Raw genomic sequence first — 20,390 nt, 5'->3', positions numbered from 1 at the left:
TAAAAGAAAGCAACACTCTCAATAATTCAGCACTAGGAGAGGGTGATAAAGCAGAGGAGCCACCACTGCAGGCAGCTGGGGCGGGGGGCTTCCCACTCCCTCTTATATCTTGGTGATCAAAACCCTCTCCTCTTTCTCTGTGCCCTGCCAGCACAGCCCCAGCCCCAGCCCCAGCCCCGGGCGGCTGCACCCCCGCGCTGCTGCCTGCACCGTGCCCTCGGCCTGCGCCGGCTGCGCAGGGACCTGGGGCAGAGGGGCCCGATGCAGCAGAATAAACCCCCCCATTGCCACGCAAGCCAAAACCTGGGGGGTCAGGGGACGGGGGGGCAGCACCATCCTGGAGCCGGGGCAGGGTCGGCAGTGGGAGCACCTCCCCAGCTCGGCTCCCTGGCCCGGCCCTTTTCCCAGCACTGTTTTACCTTCTCCCGCTTCAGAACCCCCAGCCCCACGTCCACGCACGCCCCTCGCCCAGGGGTGCCGCTGCAAACAGCCCCCGTCACCCCGCAGCCACGTCCCAACTCTCCCACCCAAATGTGGCGCCGGGGGCCGCTCAGCCGCGGGACACCAGCCCCGCTGCCGCCTCCCCTCCGTCGCGGGACGCGTCTCCTCGCCAAACACAACCGTGCAGCCACGGCCTGGTGTGCTCCGGGCACCCGCAGCCCCGAGGAACCCCCAAGTGCCACCCACCCGTCCCCCACGTGCGGCCGGACACCGGGAGGGAGCAAAGACCTTGCTTCGGCACGGGGAGCGAGTTGCAAAGACACCAGTACGGACGCAAATGCCAGAGGTGGGGGCGAGCCCCGGGCCCGCAGGGAGCTCCCTGCCCATCACGGAAGCGAAGCACCATGCTGCAGCACCCTGCTCCCGGCCCCGCTGCCGCCAACCAGCACATCCGCCCCCCCCCCGGCTCACACCCGCAGCCCAGCTTTCGTCCCGTTAATCCTGGCTCCCGGCTCATGCTGCCGGTGAGCCCAGCTCCCACCCCAGCCCCTTCTAGCGGCTCCTTTTCCACATTTCTCACAGCATCTCAGGACCCTTCTAGACCACAACACCCTCCAGTGGGTCACCTTTGTCCTCGTTCTGCTGCTGTCAGAGACAAGAGCACTGCCCCCCCCCAACCTCTCTCCTCCATCGCTTTCGCAGGGTGACAGCTCCGGGTGCCTTGGCCACCCCCGTCCCCCCACTGCACAGGTGCCTCCAGGCCAGTGCACGGAGCAATGGACGTACCAGCATCCTCACCCCAGCCCCTTGTTTTACCTTTGCTCCTCTGCTTCCCTGGCCTAGACCGGGGGGAGCACGGGGGTTGTGCTGTACTCAGCAGGATGGACCTTCGGGGGTGTTCCCCTCCCTCCATCCCCTGGGGGCACCCAGCCTGGCCCCCCTGTCATGTGCACGAGCTACCGCCTGCTCGAGCTGGGTCTCAGCCCAGGGGACACTGAGCTGGTGTGACACGGCACAGGCTGCAGGACCCCGGGGGCAAACATCCCCCCACAGTGGGCAATTGCCAGGTCTGGGCCAGGACCCGGGGGCCAGCGCCACCCTGGGAAGCGCAGGGTCCCCTCAATGGGGCTGCTCCCAGGAGCCACACGGAGCACAGACAGACAGACAGCAACGTCAGCACACACGGACAGCTCACAGACACCGCAACCCTCGGCCCTCCTCACCCGGGACTCACTCCACTCACGTCACGCCTGCGCGGGGGCTCAGCGCCCGGGGGGTGCCAGGGGCCGCTGGCGGAGAGGAGCAGGCAGGCAGCCTTCCTCCCGGCCTCCCCAGCGCCTGCCAGACCCCAGAGCCACGGGCAGAGGGTGCTGCCCTGTCCCACCCAGCCCCGTGCAGCTCAGGCAGCAGCCCCCATCGCCTGCCCTACACATGCAGGTCTTGACATGCAGCTTCTAGCGCAGACCCCGGGGGAGCCCCCAGAGCAGCGGCTCCGGCTGCGCAGCCGAGGGGGCCCAGGAGCCGCGGGCAGAGCCCCGGAGCAGCCCCTCGCCTCTCCACCCCTCAGAAGCAAACGCCTCGTACCTTTTATTCAGCCCAGCTCCTCTGGCGGTGCTCGCGCTGGGCTCTCTGAGAAAAGACAGGAAAGAGGAGGAAGAATTAAAATCAATGATCATCATCGCCAACCCGCTCACAGTCAATGCTGTTTGCTCAGCGACGGGCAGAACGTTCGGCTACGAGTACGAATGTGAGTGTTACCTCCCCGACGCGCTGGGAGCCCGGCGCTGGTTAAGAGCTGGCAGCTGGGCAGCGCCTGCCTGCGCTTTGCCTGGGGTGACGGGAGCGGGACCCTGCCTCCGGCTCTGCCAGCACACCCCGAACCCGACCCTGCTCCTGCGGACCACGGGCCCCCTCCCCGGCTTCCCCGGGGCTCTGCAAGCGCAGCCCCGGCCCCGCGCACAGCCCGCGGCTCGGCGGGGTTGGACAGGATGTCGCCGACGCGCCGGACACGCGGCCAGTTCGGTGTGTCCCGCGCCCTCTGCCCGCCCCCAAGGGTGCTCCTGTGCTCCTGCCCGCCAGCAGCGCCCGTCCCTGCCCCTCGCTCCCCGGCACGGTGCCACGGTCCCGCGAGCAACCAGCCCCGCAGCCCGTGGCTCCGCCACTGCCGTCCCGGCTCCGGGCGCTTCTTGGAGAGTATCGCCAAATTTCAAAGAAAACTTCCTGAAAGCGGCACTTCAACTAATTGGCTTTTGCAACATTGCCAATGCAAATGTTCATACATCATGTCAGACCCTCAAAAATAATGAGAACAGCTTATACATCACCAGAGGTTTTTAAAAAAGTGTAAGCGAGGGCTGTTTCTGTCTGTTAACCGCTTCTTCGGGGACCTGGAGGTGTCGAGTCCCGCGGCCGCTCCCCGCCCGCCCGGGTCGGCAGCAACAGCTCTGCTTTAAACGCCGGAGCTGCCCAATCCCCGGCCCAGAGGCCACCCTGGGGCACACAGGTGGGTGTAGGGACCCCACTCCAGACCCCCGGCCGGATCCCGGAGGTGCAGCCGCGCGCGGCGGCGGTGGCTGAGGAAGAGTGGAGCCGGTTCCCAGGCACTTCTGTTAGCAAACACGGCTCTTAGCCGCACAGCAGGATAATCAATTATGGTAATTCCTGCCTCAATGAATCAGATTCATGGAGGAGCACAGCTCATTAGGCTGGTGCTGACTTCCATTAGTGCTCTTATGATAAAAACCCTCCAGAAAGCTCTCGCCCAGTCAGATGTGTTTTCCAGGCACAGGGGTCTCCCCTCCCGGCCCCCCACACCCCGCCATGGGGACACCCCGGCAGGGCCGTGGGCCCGGCAGAGCCTCCTGCCCTCCCGTGGGCTCGCTGGGCTTTGCCGAGGCGTCGCTCGCCAGGATCCGCGGCTGGAGACGGCAGAGCGGGAGCCATGAACGCCAGCGTGTGCCACAGAAGGTTTGGGTGTGCTGGGAGCCCAGGCAGCCTGTTTGGCAATGAATAATTGAAGGACGCTCGCTCTCCTCGGGGAAGCACAAGTGATGGGTAAAATCTCATTTCCCAAACACATTTCCCAAGGAAGGCGCCTTCTGAGAAACTCCCCACAGCAGCTCCAGGCCCCGGCAGTCGGGACGCGCCGCGCTCGCCTGAGCTCGCCGAGCCCAGCACCAGTCCAGCCACCGCTCCCAGGCGGCCCCAGGCACCACAGGGACCAGGATGCTCAGCTGAACCCTCCTGGCCCTGCCGCACGCGCCAGAGCGGGAGAGGAAAAGCCCTGGCAGAGCAGCGATGGGAGGTGGGCTCGGAGCAGCTCAGGGCGATGGGGGTTGGCGATTTGGGGGGGATCTTGCCCCTGTCCCCGCTTCCCCGGCGAAGCTCCGGGCTGATCGGCTCCGGCCGGAGCCCCAAGCAGCCTCGCAGGGACCCGCACCCAGAACAGACGAGTCCAGCAAAGCCCAACCCAGCTAAAACCCCTCGGGGATCCGAAGCGGGGCGTCTGCACGGCGCCCCCAGAAATGCAGCCCAGCGGCTGCAGGGGGCCCTGCGGGTGCTGCACCCCAACACCCCCCAGCTCCACTCTGCGACCGTGGGGCAAACCCCACGGCAGGCCGGGGCCAGCCGCACGCTCCGCTCTGCTGGGAAACTTCTCAGTAGTTTTTCAAAGTACGTTTTGACCCCCCCCACTTCCCTCCACCAAAAACCCTAAATTAATTTTGCTTTTAATTAAATTCATTAGCAAAGATTATCTGGCTGAGGAAAAATAATATCCTGCCCCTCCCCCAGCAGCCCTCTCTATTTATATCCCCTATATACATAAGCAGCAGCGAATATTTCTTTATGGGCCATTAAAGGTTTAATGTTTAATTTATAACCACGTTCTCTGGCGGGCGGGATGGCCAGGCACAATGTCAACACTTTTAATTAAATGAGAAGGATTTTTTATTTTTTTTTAACTAAAGATAAAACGCCCCGTTCCCTTCCCAGCAGCTCCCAGAGGTGCGTGGCAGGCGCGGGCAGGGGCCGGGGCGCGGGGCTGGGACGTGTCTCGCCGCCGTCCGGCTGTGCCGGGGCCGTGCCGCGCTGCCAGCCAGGAGCTGCGGGCAGGGGCCGCTCGGGCAGCGCCCAGGGGAGCCCCCCCACGGGTGAGGGGCTGTCACCAGGACGGCTTTGGGGTGAGTGACCGCTCGGGAGAGGCCTCGAACCAGCGGCTCCAGGCCAGAAAGCACAAACCCCTTCCCGGGGACAGTGACGGCACACGGCGCTGCCCCCTCTTTGGTAACCCCCTGCCGAATACCGCAGGCAGGGCGTGCAGGCAGGGTGGCACCCGCGCTGCTCGCTCCTTCCCAGGGCTGGGCAGGGTCCCAGCACAGGGCTGACCCCAGCTCCAGCCGCAGGGCCCTCGGGGGCAGAGGCCAGCACCCAGGGACAACCGTCTCCGTTGGCAAGAGACAACCGGACCCACCAGCCCGCGGCGAAGCGGGCCTGCCCGCGCCACCAACCCGAACTCCAGTTACCAAAACACCAGCCTGAGCCTTTGCTGCGACCCCTTCAACCAAAAGTCTCACTGCAACTCCTGTTCGTTCCCCTCCCGCCTGACCACTGCAGCTCTCGCAGCGTCGCCACCTCCCCCCGCCAGCGTGCCGCGCTCCCAGCGCTTCCGACACCTGTGTCACCCGAGGAAGCCACCGGCAGAACCGCGTGGCACCCGCTGGCACAGGCAGCACCTCTGGAGGAGCCCGGCCTTCCCGGCTCATCCTGCTGCCAGCCCTCCCGCGTCGGACACGGGGGGCACAGGAGCAACGGGGGAGCGTGTCCGGCCGCGCGGCTGGCCCGTGCGGGGCTGGGCACCTCCCGGTGCTCCCCCAGCAGCGGCAGCCTCAGCGCTCGGCGGCGGGAGAGCGGAGCCCTTCCTGCCTGGAACCTGGAGAGGGGCAGCTCTGAGTAGGCAGGTTCCCATTAATGGAGTATTTTATCTTACGGGAGAGATTAAATCTCTGTACAGAGAAGCACAGAAGAGCTGAATCAGCAGCTGGCTGGGGGGTGGCAGGTTCAGCCATAAGCATCTGGCTCCAGCACAGCACTTGGGCACTTCACCCTCCTGCAGCCACGCTCCGCCAGGCAGCGCCCGGCCCCGCAACCCTGTCCCTGCTGCGGCGAGCGCCGGGCCGGCCGGAGGAGCCGCAGCCAGCACAGGTGCTGGACGGGACCCCCTGGCCCCCTTGTGCCGCCAGCAGCCTCACGCCAGTCCTCTGCTGGGCACCGAGTGAGCCCAGCACCCTGCGGCACCAGTGAGCTGCCTTCCTCCCTCCCTCCCTCGTCATCCTCGGCACAGCACAGACGGGTTGGTGGGACGTGTCCCGGCGTGGCTGCCATGCCCACAGGAGCGTGTCAGGGCACCGGGGTCCGGACCTCGTCCTGGGCTCTGCTGCCCGCTGCCTGCCCGCACCGGGACAGGTGCCCCGTGCAAAGCCACGCCCGTGCCCGTGCTCCCACGGACACGAGCCCCGTGTCCTGCGTGGGGCTGCGCCGGCTACGGAGGCAAGTAAGAGGCAGAGAGGCCACTCGCTCCTCACGCACATGTGACCGCACACGTGTGCACACGAGGAGCAGGCGTGCGAGGGCCGGACACCGCCACCGTGAGCCAGGGAACAGAGTGGTGATGGCACCGTGCCGCTCACTAAAAGCATGAGTGTCACTAAATCAATAATTCATTTACTTTAATGAGATAAGTACTTTGAAAACTAATTGCAAACCTGCTCCATTTACTCCAACCCGTTATAGCCTTTAATGTAAATGGCAGAAACACTGCTGGAGGAAGGGGAAGGGCTTTTGGTGGGAGATCGTGTGTCGTCCTTCCCCCTTCTTCTAAGAAAGAGAAACATCCGTCATAAAGGGACGGTGGAAATCGAAGTAACCGGCCGATTCACCACATGGAAGCGCCAACGACGGAGCGAGGGTTGTACCCAGCCCACCCTCCCTGCTGCCACCACGAGGTCCGCAAGAAACCACCCCCAAAGGACCGTCACCAGCATCGGGGAGACGATGGAGGGATGGAAAAATACACCCGGCACGCGGGGGGTGCTGAGCTCTGGCGAGCTGCCGAGGGCAGGCGCCGTGGCCGGGAGCTGCTCGGCCAGGGCTGAGCTCAGCCCGTGTGTCTCGGGCAGAGCCGATGGGGCACCACGCACGGAGAGAAACCGTGTCCGGAGCCACGACAGACCCACTGCCACCGCGGCGCCAGGGCTCAGGGCTCTGCCTCAGGCAAGACCCGCCAGTGCTCTGCCAGCGCCGCCCGTCCCAGCATCGGGGCGGCAGAGGGGATGGGGCATCGCTCTTCCCCCGCGCAGCAGAACCCCCCCGGCCGGCCCACGAGCTGGCTGCCGCACACGCTGCAGGTGGTCGCTGTAACGAGTCACGGCTCGTTATAAAAACCACCGCCGTATCGCTGGCACAGCACCCTCCAACGCCAGCCGGCAGCTGCCAGCTCCTCCTGCCTCAGCAGGAGCTGCCCCTTCCCACCTCTCCAGCACCCACCAGCCAGGGCGGGCAGCGCAGGCAGAGCTCCGGCCGTGCAGGCAGCGGCACAGCCCCCGCACGCCCGGCGCCAGCACGGCCGGGGGACAGGGGTGGGCAGGGGTGTCCTGCCAGGCCCCAGCACCGTTCCTGAAAAGGAGCGAGCGGCTCCCAGCAGCGATGCCGACGTGTTCCTGAACGGCAGCCGGAGCGGGAGCTGGACGCCAAGGGCTCTCTCCTCGCTTGCTGGAGCAAATGGCAGGTCATAAAAAGGAACCGTGACAGAAGAGAAAATGTTCCAGAGTCCACAAGGACCAGTCCAGGGTAAATCCATCTGCTCAGCAATTTAGCTAGAAAATCCTTTCCAATCATCCGTGCTGTAGGTCCCTCACCCCCAACATGCGGCTCTGGGCAGAGCGTTCCCCACTCCTGCAGCTCAGGTGGGGCCCCAGCGCTTGGTGATCCCCCAGCACCGTCGGGGGGACACTTGGGGAGGGGGTCACGCCACCCCTCGGGGGTGCACCCGGGCCAAGCCCATACTCCAGGGACCCTGTCGCCGGCACCGCCGCAGCCGGTGGCAAGGGGGGACCCAAATCATGCGCCCGTGGGCAGGAGGGACGGTGTCCGGGCAAGCAGCAGGCAGGGACGCTGGGCAGGGGGCAGGCAGCTCTGCACGGAGGGACCGACAGTGGCACCGGTTGCGCAGGCTCTTCCCCGAGCTGCCGGCTCGCTCGGGAGCAAGAACCCACCGTCCCGCCCGGGGTCCTGGGTCCGCTGCCCCATTTGTGGGATGCAGGAGGGCTCCCAGGAAGCCCAAATCCCACCTGGACCTCCGTGACAGGCCCGGCAGCCCCACAGCAGCCCCACGGCAGCCAGCCCCCCAAGCTGCGGCCAGGGACAGACGGGATAATCCCCTCCTGGCAGAGGACTCGGCACGGCTCAGCCTCTCGCTGCTGCCGCGGCACAAACAGACCTGGAGATCTCCCTGCAGGCATCCCTGCGAATCCCACCTCAGCCGCTCCTGTCTCACAGAAAATCAATGGCAAGCATCTCAATTAATCACACCGGGGGCAAATTGATTAGGAGCCTAAATAAGGTCAACATGCTTGTCTGCTTATAGGGTAGGACCCCTTAATCATCATTTTATCTGCAATAGGCTGCGGAACCTGCAATCACACCGTCTTTGGGAGCACGGAGGGATTTTTCAGTTATCTCCTGCAATTGCTGGGGCCAGCAGAACAGGAGCCGTGGCTCTGCCATAAAGCAGCTGAATTCCACATGCAGCGACCGCCCGGCCACACGCAGCTGCGAGCCCCCAGCGTGAGGCCCCGTGGCCCACCAAGCCCAGCTGCCTGCTCGGATTCAGCGGGAGACAAAAGCAATTAAGCGCTGCTGCTCTCGGTGCAGTACATTCCCTCCTGACCCCAAACCCAACAGCTTCCACCGGAGATTTGATTAGCCCTGTCATTATCTTAGATTGCATACCTGAAAATATTGTTAGTGGTCACGACGGCATTGAACCTTTACAGAAACCAGCCACAGGTCTCCTCTCGGCTGCCCTCGGCACCTGGAACCCCCCCGGGCTGCTCCTCAGAGTGCCCGTGCCCTCGTGTCTGCCAAAGCTGCCGCTCTCGGGGCGGAGAGCAGCCGGCTGCCCGGGGGGGTTGTACAGCCTGACCCCAGCCCCTCCGCCTTCCCAGCCTGGTTTTGAGGAGCCCCCGGGCAGCGCGGGCAGGACCCCGCGGCAGAGCCCAGCACGCTCTTGGGAGGAGCTCAGCTCCTGGCGGGCTGATGACGCCCTTTGCTTCACCAACAGACTTCCCCATCACAGCGAAACCGGCGCAACTGGAGCTGGACCCGCTCAGGACTCTGCTGGCAGCGGCTGCTCTCTGCCCCTCTCAGAGAGCCGCAGCCGATCGCGCCCCGCTGGAGTGCTGGGGCTGACTGCGGGGAAGACGGGGCCAGCGGAAAGCAAAGGGCTTGTGCCTCGCCGCCGGATGGGACCCCCGGTTCCCAGGAGGGGGCTGTGGGCACCACACGGCCCCAGGAGCCCCCTGGGCACCCACAGGCAGAGGGATGAGCAGAGGTTGTGTCCAGCAGCATCCCCCCACCCCAGCTCAGCGCTGGCAGAGACCCCTCACCCTTCTGCGGGCTTGGGATGCTCCAGACAAACCCCTTCCAAGCCACGGGCTGGGCTGGCGCGGGGACGGGGCCGAGACCCTTCCTCTGGTCCCCGCGAGCCGCCGTGCGCTGCCCGCAGCCCCTCCGGTGCCGACACACCCCTCACCTCGCCCGCACACCACGGCCCCAGCAACACGTCGCTCCCTTTTGTTGTAAATACAGTTATAAATATTATAATTTGGTTTAATATTTAATATAGTCAGGTTAAATAAGCATTCCCAGCCCCATAAATAATCATTAACGGAGGGTTCTAATTGTGCTGTTGGGATCCTGCTTCATGACTTATTTAGAGGGCAGGCTCTATTCCCATCCCCGGCTCCCCCGTACACCATAAATTAACCTGCGGCTCAACCTCTTTAGCAAGAACCTGATGGGACACAACAAAAGGAGACGGCTCCGCTCCGGGGGTGACGACCGCCGAGACCACTTGATGCGGAGCAAGGGAGGCCCATGGTGGCTAGTGGGATGGCCGGGACCGAGCCAGTGGGGACAAGGGGGCCGGCGCGGCCGGAGCAGCCCGCGGGAACACCGAGCAGCGTATCGGGGCGTCCTCGGCGCCGGCACGGGGTGAGCCCCCCAGCACAGGTGGGCGACCCACGGGTGAGGGGCCTCTGCTCAGCCCCCGCCGCTCCCAGGCTGCGTCAGCAGAGGCGTGGGGGCGAGCGGAGGACGGGGGAGGCTTTTATCCTAAATACAAACCTACTGTAAAATTGATTGGAAACAATAGCAAAAAAAAAAAGAAACAAAAAAGCCAAAGCGTCACAAATCCCGAACGCGCGGGGAATTGGCCAGGGGCGAGTGTTCTGAAAGCGCAGGAGAACTGAGACACAGAGGACAACTAAAGTGCAGGAAAACCTCCGTGTAAGAGTGTTTTCCCCTTAAGGGATGCGTTGATGCATTGCTTTAAAAAAAGGTTTGGTTTTTGCTCTCTGTAGCTTAATTTCATCTTGAAATGGAAAAACTACAAAAGTAAATGGAAAGAGCCCGGCCGGCCGCCTCGCCAGCGCTGGGCTGATTCCGCTGGAAGCGCAGGAGCCCCCTGCTCCCTGCCCGGGCAGGGACGTGCCCCCGCGCTGGGGAGGGGGCTCCGGAGGGGCAGCTCCATGTGCCCAGCTCCGGCCGGACACGCTGCCACGGCCCGGGAGGAGCGGGGACACCGGCCCGAGGGAAACCCGGACATTCTCCTGCTCCCCGGCTGCTGGGGGCTGCTCCCACTCGCCTGCCCGGGGCTCCCCAGCAACGTGGCCAGGACAGCCACGACCAGGGGTCTGTCCCCAAAGGGCACCCCGTGCCCTCTGGCCGTGCGGGCGGTGGTCCAGGGCAGCCCCCCCCCCCCCAAGGGCTAGGCATGCCAGCAGCACCCCCCCGTCCCCCCTAAAGAGCAACATCTCCCCTGGTTCAGCATCAACCCCTCTGGCTGGGATGGAGTTTCCGCGGGCTGGGGCAGGGATGGAGCTGGGAGGAAGCCTGGGGTTTCCATTTCATCTCCACACTGGTTTCTGCTGCTCAAGTCTGCATTAATCAAAGAGATTGGCCAAGTATTAATGCTAATGAAGCAGCCGCAGCACGGCTCTCGCAGGGTGGGGGAGCCCCCCCACGGCACCAGGCAGAGGTGAGGGGGAGCCCAGCCCCTCTGAGGGGCTTCTGCCTGGCTGGGGAGGGGGCACGGAGGCTGGGACAGGGTCTCAGCACTGCGTCACCCCTGGCCGGAGCCCTCCAGCCCGCAGCGAGCATCGCCCAGCGCAGCCCGAGAGGGGCTCAGGACCCCCCAGCAGCATCTCCAGGGGGGTCCCATGGACCCCGCAGCCACAGGGAGCGCAGACGGGCTGACGGACAGGGCGCTTCTTCCCAGCCTGACCCCTCTTTGATATCACCAGCAGCTCAGACCCTCACAAAGCCGGGAGGAGGGAGCAGCCTGGGTCCTGAAGCACGGGGAGACCCCCAGGAGGTTTCCCAGCCCCAGGGTGGGACGCAGCAGTGGGGACACAGTGACGGCCCCCTTGGAGCCGTTTTTGGCGCCTCTGGCACGTTGGCTCCTGGCAGAGCCGGGGGACCCTCCCCGGCACGCGTGTGCGCAGGGTGGCCCCGGCCAGAGCCAGCCCTGCCTCTGGGCTGCAGCTCTACGGAAAATGGCGTATTTTATCTTTATGTGTCAGAATTTATATAAAAAGGGGATAGTTCAGCTCTAAATGTAATGAGATGGAAGAACAGCCCTCCAGTGGCTTCCTCCAGCTAGCACGGCATCAATAACATCGATTGCTAAAAATAACTAATAACCCTGGCCCGGCGCGGCCAGGGAGTGCTCCGCCCTGCACGGGGTCCCCAAACCAGCCCCGTGTACCCTGCCATGGTGAGCCAGGGCCGGCTGGCGGAGCCCTGGCAGGGCGAGGGTGAGGATGGACACAGCCCCCCCCCAGCACAGGAGGGTGACGGGAGGGACAGGACGAGCAGAGGGGATGGTGCACAAGCCCTGGGCTCAGGGCTGGCAGGAGGGAAGGGCCGGGAGAGGAGTTGGAGACGCCACCAGGAGAGGACTGAGGCGGAGGGATGGGGAAGGAGGCAGAAGATTCCCTTTCAGACTCAGAAAACCCCTCCTGCATCGGCAGCCACTGGCTCAGGGCCTCACCGGGGCTGATCCACATCCCCCTGACCCTGCCCAAACCACCCAGAATGGAGCCGCAGGCACTCGCTCTGCAGGACACGGTGCCCGATAGGAGCGGAGAACCCGCACACCTGTGCCTGTCGTCCCTCTCCGCACACAAACCTGCCAGGCCAGGGACTGTCCCCACCCAGAGCCACCACCTGGGACTTAAAATCCTGGGAAGCCACCACAAGATGCAATCCCTCCAGGCTCTGGAAATGGATAAGAGGGGACCGGTAAGGTCCCCGTGTCCAATTTTTCCAATCCCTGTATCTTCTGTCATTGACATTTCCAAAAAAAAGCCCAGAGGCACTCCCCTGCCTCCTCCAGAGGAGAGAAGGCGAGAGCTGCCCGTCCGCCGGGACACCCCAGGGTCACCCGGACAGGTAACGCCGGCGCAGCGCTGCCCTCCTTCCCTTGCTGAACTGCCCAGAAAGGGAACAAAAAACCAAAGAGGGAAGGAAACGATAAAACACCAGCCCGCAGTTAGGGAGAGTTATTTAGTCTGTTGGAAATGAGTCTAACTTAATAGAGAAGAAATAAAGTGTTTTAAAATTAACGACATAAATGTCAGCCCTGATCGCGGGGATATTAAACTATACGGTTGTTTGACTGCCTTCTCCAAAGTTACCTCGCTCACACACGCCTGGAGCACCAACACCGCTGCGCGTTGGGGCGGCACCAAAAAACGCTGCCCCTACCCAAAGGCAGCACCAGCACGTCCCTCGGGCGGCTCCGCCGGGCCGGGGCCAGCTCTGCCCGCCACGAGCCCCCCACCGCGCTGCTCGGCCGCTCTGAGGGCCGGTTGCCCATGGGCACACGGTGCCAGGCAGCCGCTTCACGGGCCAGTGGCCACCCCGCTGCCCAACACCGCTGGTCAGGGCTCCCCAAGGAAGCCACCCACTGCCAAGATGATGAACCCCCTCCTGGCAACGCGCTGGGCGCTGGGTCCCCCCCTCCAGGGCGAGCAAAGGGCACCGGGCACAAGCCTGGCCAGTTCCAGCGGCAGCACCCAGCCCCTCCTGCACCAAAAAAGCCCTTAAAGTCATCCAGGAGCAGAGAAACACACGTTGTTCCTGTGAAAGTAATTTTAAACCCCCAAAGACTCTTGTCCTGCTGTTGGCAGGGACTCTGCCAGAAGCTGCCACTGAAAACAAATTAGTCCATGGAGCGCGGTCCTCCGCAAGCGAGGTCACTGCGGCGAGCGAGCGGGTCACCGCGGCCACTGTGAGCATCCCCGCTCGCTCGCCCGGCGCCCGCGACCCCCTGCCCCGGCAAAACCGTCTGCAGAGGCCTCGCGGGAGCTGGAGCCACGTGCGGGCGCCCGGGGAGCGCGTGTGCACACGCGAGTGACGGGAGGGAGCACACGCGCATGGACGGGGCGGTGCGTGCGGCATGGTGGGGGCACAGTTATTTGTAAATAATCCTTAATTAATGAGATTTCAGTAATAGATGGCTCAGTGTTATTCCAGGCAGGGACGATGGCAATCTCCATTCTTCCACTTTTCAATTACGTCTTCGGGGAGGGAAGCAGAAACTGGCCAGGGTGAATTAGAGAGACTTTTGTCACGTTTAATATCAATTCATTTTGCAGACTGCTGACGCAGCGGGATTTCACAGCTCGGAATTTATGGTTCTTTTGAGAGACATGCGCAAAAAAGGGGGAAAAAATTACCCTGCCATCAGCACTAAAAAAATAAACTCCACTGGGAAGGAGCAGGGCTCCGGGGGGACCCCTCAGGGACCCCCCGGGGGAGCAGGGCTCGGCGCGGCTGGGTCTGCAGCACCCACTTCCTCGCCTCCCGGAGCACACCAAGGGCTCCCAGGAGACCCAGGGCTGCCCCTGGGCTGGGTGCCCCCGGGGCCCTGCCCGCAGCCCTCCTGCCCGCGCGGCAGCGGCACCGGCGCTAACGGAGCCGTTCTTACGCAGTGTTATTCGGCCCCAAGGGGTTTTTATGCAAAATGACACACAATATAAATGACTGTTGTAAACAGAGAGTTTAATAAAGGGCTGTGTGCGAATTTACAGCCTCCCCAAGGATAATTAAAATTATTTATCTACTTACCTAGCTAGCCGCCGGAGCAGTCTATTAATTATTATCTATTATACACGGCCTGCTTTGCATGCTGCCAGTGCTTCGCCTGCCACCACCGTCCCGCGCGGACGCACTGCAGCGCGGGCAGGGCTCTGCCCCCGGGGTGCTACCGGCCTGCCCGGGCCCCCCACCACCCCCCGGCTGCTGCTGGGAACACTCTGCCTGGGTTTATAGAGCAACAGCTCAGCGCCACCAGCACAGCCCAGCCACCACCCCAGGAGCGGAGCAGAGCCCCAGCACGGTGCAAGACGATGCCCCCAGCCCAGCCCCAGCACCGAGCAGCCACACGCACCAGGGGACGAGCAGAGGGAGATGTCACCAGCATCCCCCAAGCCCAGCAGCCCCTCGAGGGCCCAGCAGCTCTGCTCCCCGCCTGCTGAGAGCGCAGAAGGACACTGAGGTGCTTCACGGGGTGCCCAAGCACCGGCGCAGTGGGCACCTCGCACATGCCCCTGTGCCGGCGGGAGCAGCGGCGGCCACCCCGCAGCCTGGTGCAGTGCTACCTGCTCCTCTCTATTTATTAGCGTGACAGAGCAATCATCAGTGCGGAGGCACTGGGATCCCCCGGCTCCTCTCTGCACATAAAGAGACCTCAGGGGGCTCCGGTGTGCGGATACTTAACATTGTTTTATTAGCTTAATAAACCCAGCCGATGCTGCCAGAATCTCCAAACCGGCTCCGAACCCTCCTCACCGCAGAAGCGGGCAGGGCGGCCGTGGCGCGGGCTGTTGGCACGGCTCCATCGCCCGGCTGGCACCGAGAGCCCGGCACGGCCCCGACAGCCCTGGGGCCCCGGAGCAGCTTGTCAGGAGCAGGGGATCCAGCTGCCCACCGCCACCGCGGGCCCTGCGAGCTGTCAGCTCCCGCCGGCATGACATCCATCACCGCTGCAATTGCTCTCCCTACCTGGCTCCCCGCGCTGCCCTCGCCAACGCTGGTGTGCACGGGGCTGCAGTGGCACCCGGTGCTGCTGGGGTCCCCCACAGTCCCCATCAGCCTCTGGGGATGTGCTGGGACAAGCTGTGTCCTCAGCACTGTGCAGCCGGAGGGACCGTCCCCCCCTCAGCCGAGTGAGCTCCGGCGGGGTCTGACCCCCAGTACAGGGGTACCAGCCGGTGGCACGGGGCAGGATGGCCCCGGGGGTCAGTAGCATCTTGGCAGAGGAGCATGAGGCAGCGGGGCTGTGCTGCCTGCCCGTGCGCACTGATCGGCTCCATCATTAGGAGCCTGAAGCCTTTAGCAGGCTGCTGGGTTGTTTTACTCTGCCGGGGTGGCCGGCAGCGAGGGGCTCCCCTCCCTCAGCCCTGTGGTTCCCGGCTCACAGCGCTGCCTGCTTTGCTTTGATCCCGTACAGTCACACTTCCAGCCTTGCAATCTCATATAAGCCGCCTGATCAAATTCCAGGTCATTACTCAGGGAAAGAGACCCCTCCACAGCCAGCAGCAAGAGCTTCAAACCAATTAAAGCGAGCCCAGTGCTCCTGCCTGCTGCCTGCCACGCGCGGGTCTCGGCGGGCCTGGGCTTGCAATAAGCAAGATGCAAAAATGTTAATGGAAGCGCTTAAAGGCCATGCCAGGGGGATTCTTGTAAATAAGGGCACTCGGCGAGGCGGGGGCAGCTTCTTGGGCTCGGCCGCAAGGCAGCACCGATAAAAGGCAGCTCTGAGCTCTGCATCAGTCTAGGACAGGCTTCTGGGAGAAAAGCTCCAGCGTTTCCTCCTAAAGCCCTTGGTGAGCACCAGAGGACGAGGGGAGCGAGCGCCAGGCTGCCGGGTCCATGGCCCCCGGGTCTGCTCTCCTGCCCACCCCCAGTACCGCTGGCGTGGGGACAGACCTGCCCATGGGAGAGGGCAAGGTCCTCGGCGCAGGGAATGCCAGCACACCGCTGGCCGCCTGCCACCCGCATCCCCCGGCACTCGCAGGCGCAGACGCACACGTTTCAGATGTTAAATACCAAATAAAATCACTGTAACCAAGCCGGAATCGACTCCGGTGGGAGGGTCAATACAGACATTTAGCACCACAGCTGGGAATCGCTGGCTCCCCGCACCGCGGCCGTCAGCGTCGATACATCGATGCAGGTCTCCCGCGGGGAGAGGGCAGAGCCCGGGCGGTGCGATGGGGACAGGGACGGCATTGACGGGGCTGGAGCCAGCACGGAGCCCCAGGGACCGGGGCACAGAGCTCAGGGGCCGGGCAAGGCAGCCCGTGCTTGTGGGCAGCAACAGGGTGGAGGGAGGACAAACCCCCAGTGAGGCGCAGGCAGGTCCCGCCGGCACAGCCAGAGCCACAAAATCCCACCGGGCTCCTGCCTGGATGGCGCCGAGGCCCTGCCCCGAGAGCAGCGAGCACCCGGCAACGAGGGCAGCGGCACTGGCGGGGCCAGGCCAAGCCTCGAGCACAGCATCGGCAGATGAAGTTTTGTGGGCGCACGCTAACGGGGGTCTGCCACCCCACGGCTCAGGGCAGGGGGGTGACTCCTGCACCCCACATTCACGGGCCAGAGCTGGAGCCGCGGGGCTGTGGGTGGCTGGGCAGGAGCTGGGGCTGTGCGTTGCTCCACCGCGAGCACGTGGGTGCCCACCAGCGCAGGGACGGGGGGCTCAGGCAGCACCCACGGCCCATCCAACCACAGCAGAGGCTGTGCCGGTCCCCTCCTGCCTGCCAGGGCCTCGGGAGCGCCCGGATGGCGGCCGGGAGCTGGCATCATTCCCAAGCGGAGCCACAGAGCGCCCAGGGCCACCGGCACCACGCAGCTGGGATTTCCACCACTGCTCCTGCCCCACGCACCGTGCAGAGAGGGGCAGCAGCCGTTGGGAAGCCCCCGCCGAGCCCCCCCCCGTACCAGGGGTCACGCCATGCTCGCCAGAGCAAGCAGGGCTCTGCCTAAGCACACCCCCAGCCCCGCTGCCTTCCCCTCCCGCAGCTGCTCGCAGCCTCAACCTCCAGGATATTTATTGTTCGTTCCCTCCTAAATCAGGGCTGACGGCGGGGCTGCTCACACTCCATTACGGAGAGAGCTCGCGCCGCGTCGCAGTTCCGTTTAGCTTGCAGAAAAAGCAGCCTCAGAGGAGAAACCCACCCCGGCGCTGCCCAGCGCCGGGCTCGGGATGATGGACGATTATGGACCATCTGCACTTTCAGGAGGGGATAGATTTATGAGCGGCACAGACAGCTAGAAGAGTGTCCATTACTATAACTCACTGGCCTCTTCAGAGATATTGTAATCAGGCCCGCCGCCGCTGCAGCAGGAAAGTCCAGGTTAAGCGCTGGCAGGAAGGAAAATCAATTATGTTTTTTTAATACAGTGCTGGCAGCGGGCAGGGGAGGGCAGGCCGGGGACCCCCTGCAGCGTGGGGCTGTGCTGCCGGAGCGCGGCCCCAAGGACCAGGGGCCCCGACCACCGTTGTCCCACTGACACGTGCTCGAGAGGCCATGGGCAAACCGCCGGGGCTCTCCACAGAGCATCCACCCGTGACGGGGCCAGTGGCGTGGGCTCTGCTTCGCTGGAAAGGGCTGTGCAGACCTTTCAAAAGACCTTGTGCAAAAATCATTACTTAGGAGAGCACGAGCAAGAACCGCTCAGAGAGACGGCCAAGCCCATCGCTCCTGCCTGGCTGGCGGGGAGAGCAGTGGGGTCCCACGGAGGGAGGGACGCTCTGCTCCTGCTCCCGGGGACCAGGGACACGAGGTCCGGAGCACGCAGTCAGGTCCTGCACCCCTCTGCGGATCCAGCCGGGATATGCCAGCCCGGCAGCATGTGCCTCCTCCGCACCCCAGCGCCCGCCCGGGCACGCAGCCCGGCACAGAAGAAAAAAGCTTTGCAAAAGCCATATCCAACGTGAAAAGCCATTTCCCAAACTGGTTTTTGCATCTGCAGAGGCGCGGGCAGCTGGGGACGGCGGGGGGATGGCTCCCACCATTGGGGTTGCTTTCAGCTCCCGTTCCAAGACCCAGAGAGAAGGGCCGAGCCTCCCATTCCGGAGGAGCTGGCGAGCACCGAGCCAGCGCCATCGCCGGGACCACGGGGAGCTGCCCACGGCCCCGCTCGGCCGACAACCGGTACCCAAAGCATCGGCCCTGCGGCTCACAGCGAGCGCAGAGGACGCCCGCGGCACGGCGGGGCTGGCGCGCTCCTCCTGCGGACAGGACCCACCTCGTGCACGTGCAGCCACCCCCCGGGGCGCAGACAGGTCTCCCCCCAGGCGAGGAGATGCCCCCCCAGGCGAGGAGACGCCCGTTTCCGCACACACGCTCCCGGGACCGCCAAGCACCGGCCCTGAGCCCCGTGCCCGCGGCGGGCACTCGCTGGCAAACTCCCGCGGGTGTTTCCGTCAGCAGCACGGTGCCGGGTCACCCGCGCTGGCACCCACCCAGCCCTCGCTCCCCGCTGCCCAGGGGCCCGCGCCGGCGGCAGAGGACGGCACCGCGGCCCCCTCCGACACCCCGCGCTGGCACCCACCGCTTCCACGGAGCTCCCCGCCAGCGAGGCCAAGCGCGCAGCGGCCACACGCTCAGCGCCGGCCCGGGAGCGAGCGGGGCGGAAGGAGGGAGCAGATGGGATCTCTGAGGGGTGGAAGCGAGGAGCAGCGAGATACACGTAGAATAACAATGGTGAATTCCCCCGAGCTTTGGTGTTTTTAATGGTGGATTAGACTGTCAGGCAGCAACTAAATGGTGTAATAAAAAGCTAAGTGCTCGTATTTCAAGGTTCCTGCCTCCCACTCTGCAGGGAGGTGCAGGGCAGGGGGCTGCTCCCGCTCCCCACGGGGTCCAGCCTGGGGTTTCCGAGGAACTTTTCAACGGAGGTTTGCAGACAGTTTACACAGAATCTGCCAAATGTGGGATTACGGCGCATAAATCTGTGCAAACTTCCTCCTGCGGCCTCTGAACGTGCGGCTTTTGAATGAAACGCTGCCCGCGCCGTCTGTGGCCCGCTGTTCCGAGACACAGAGGGACCTCCACAAAACCGCAGCCCCGCAGCCGCTTCCCGAGGAGCCCAGATTTTGGTTTGCTTAAATTGGCTGGAGAGAAGCAAAGGCAAAGCTTCCCAAAAGGTAAAGGCAGGTGAAGGCGGCGGGAGCCCGGCGCTGCGCAGCGAGCTCTGCACCAGCCTCGCCACCACCGCACACCCTCCGGCAAAGCGGCCGGCGGCTCCGGCTCTCCCCAGGCTCCTGGTGCCCACCGGCACAGAGGGGCCTGATCCTGCCCATCACCCGGCGCGGGCAGGAGGGCCACAGCAGCAGCAGAGCACACGTGTCCCGGCACACGCCTCCAGCCCAGGGCAGCCAGCCCCAACCCTGACCTGCCAATGCTTGCGGTTCCAAGGACCACTGATGCCATTTCCTTTCCTCCTCCCACTCCACTGGCTGCTGCAGCACCCAGAGCCCTCTTCCTCCCCCTGGGCTTGCACCCACAGCGGAAGCAGCATCCTCCCCAGGGGAACGCTGTCCTTCACACCGGCTCCTCGCTGAGCCCCGCGCCGAGGGGCTGCGGGCTGCCCGGCCATTCCCCGGGATGGGAAAGCGCCGCGACACTTCCCTCACCGGATTGCGGAGAATTTCAGAGAGATTGCGGGGAGAGACAGAATAACAACTCCGCGACGGCATTTCCAAACGGCATTAATACCCATCACGACGCCTCTTCTGACACCCCCTCCTGAGGCGGCGGAGAGCTTTGTTTATTAAACGTTTACTCTGTTGGTACCGCGTTTCCGCAGCCCCGCGCAGCCCGCGCCAGTTTAAGGGTGGGCACGTGGGGTGAGCCCCAACCCCAGGGCACTGCAGACCCAGTGCTGCCTGTCCCCGCACCAGGGCAGGGACGGAGCTGGTGCCCAGCTCCCCTCCTCCAGGGCCATGCCGGTGCTCCGGCAGCTCTGGAGGAGCCCACCAGCACCAGGAGCCAGGCTCCAGCTCACCACGCGTGGCCTGGAGAAAGGCTTTTCCCCCCGCAAAGTGCTGCTGCCCCAACGCCCAGAGGTGCCGGGGCACGGAGGGAACCACCGCGCACAGAGACGGGGATGATCCTCGCCGGCATCACCGGGGGCTTTGCACCACAGCCCGACCCCCCGAACAGACCCTGCGATAACCCCGCGTGCAGGCAGCACCCACGCACGTCTGCGGAAGCGAAGACGCCCTTAAACATCGTGCCGAAATGTGGAGACTTCATCTTTGAAGATACTCTTTATGATCACAGCCTTCGTAATTTGCTGTTTGTTCTCAAAACCAATATATTTGAGAGGCATTTCACGCTGAGAAACACAATAGCAGGAGACATCCCTCTGATGCCAGCGGCACCCCAAGCTCCTCTCTTCATGCCTGCACCCGCCAGCTGCCTTCAGCAAGGGCAGGGCTGCGGGGCTGAGCCCACCCCTGCCATGGGGAAGCGCTGGCAAACCCACGGCCAGAGAAACGATGGTGAGGAAAGAGGGTGCACAAGAGGGACTTGCCCACGGCTACACCCAGCGGAGCCCTAAGCCTCAGCATCCCAACACAGACCCGTGGGAACTGC

At 64.2% G+C, this 20,390-nt stretch overlaps 1 protein-coding gene across 12 annotated transcripts in view; it reads right to left on the bottom strand.

Annotated features, from left to right (window-relative positions):
- The window catches only part of RBFOX3 (RNA binding fox-1 homolog 3), a 132,209-nt gene that overhangs the window by 32,501 nt on the left and 79,318 nt on the right, over positions 1-20,390 (bottom strand). For all 12 annotated transcript variants that reach the window (XM_074846862.1, XM_074846861.1, XM_074846856.1 and 9 more), the window contains one exon: positions 2,026-2,070. The gene's annotated coding sequence lies outside the window, so the exon portion shown is untranslated. The remainder of the gene's footprint in view (positions 1-2,025; positions 2,071-20,390) is intronic.

Source organism: Strix aluco, chromosome 21, assembly GCF_031877795.1.
Source record: "Strix aluco isolate bStrAlu1 chromosome 21, bStrAlu1.hap1, whole genome shotgun sequence".
Lineage (NCBI taxonomy): Eukaryota > Metazoa > Chordata > Aves > Strigiformes > Strigidae > Strix > Strix aluco.
Note: the sequence above shows the minus strand (reverse complement) of the source record. Positions and strands in the feature narration are given on the sequence as shown.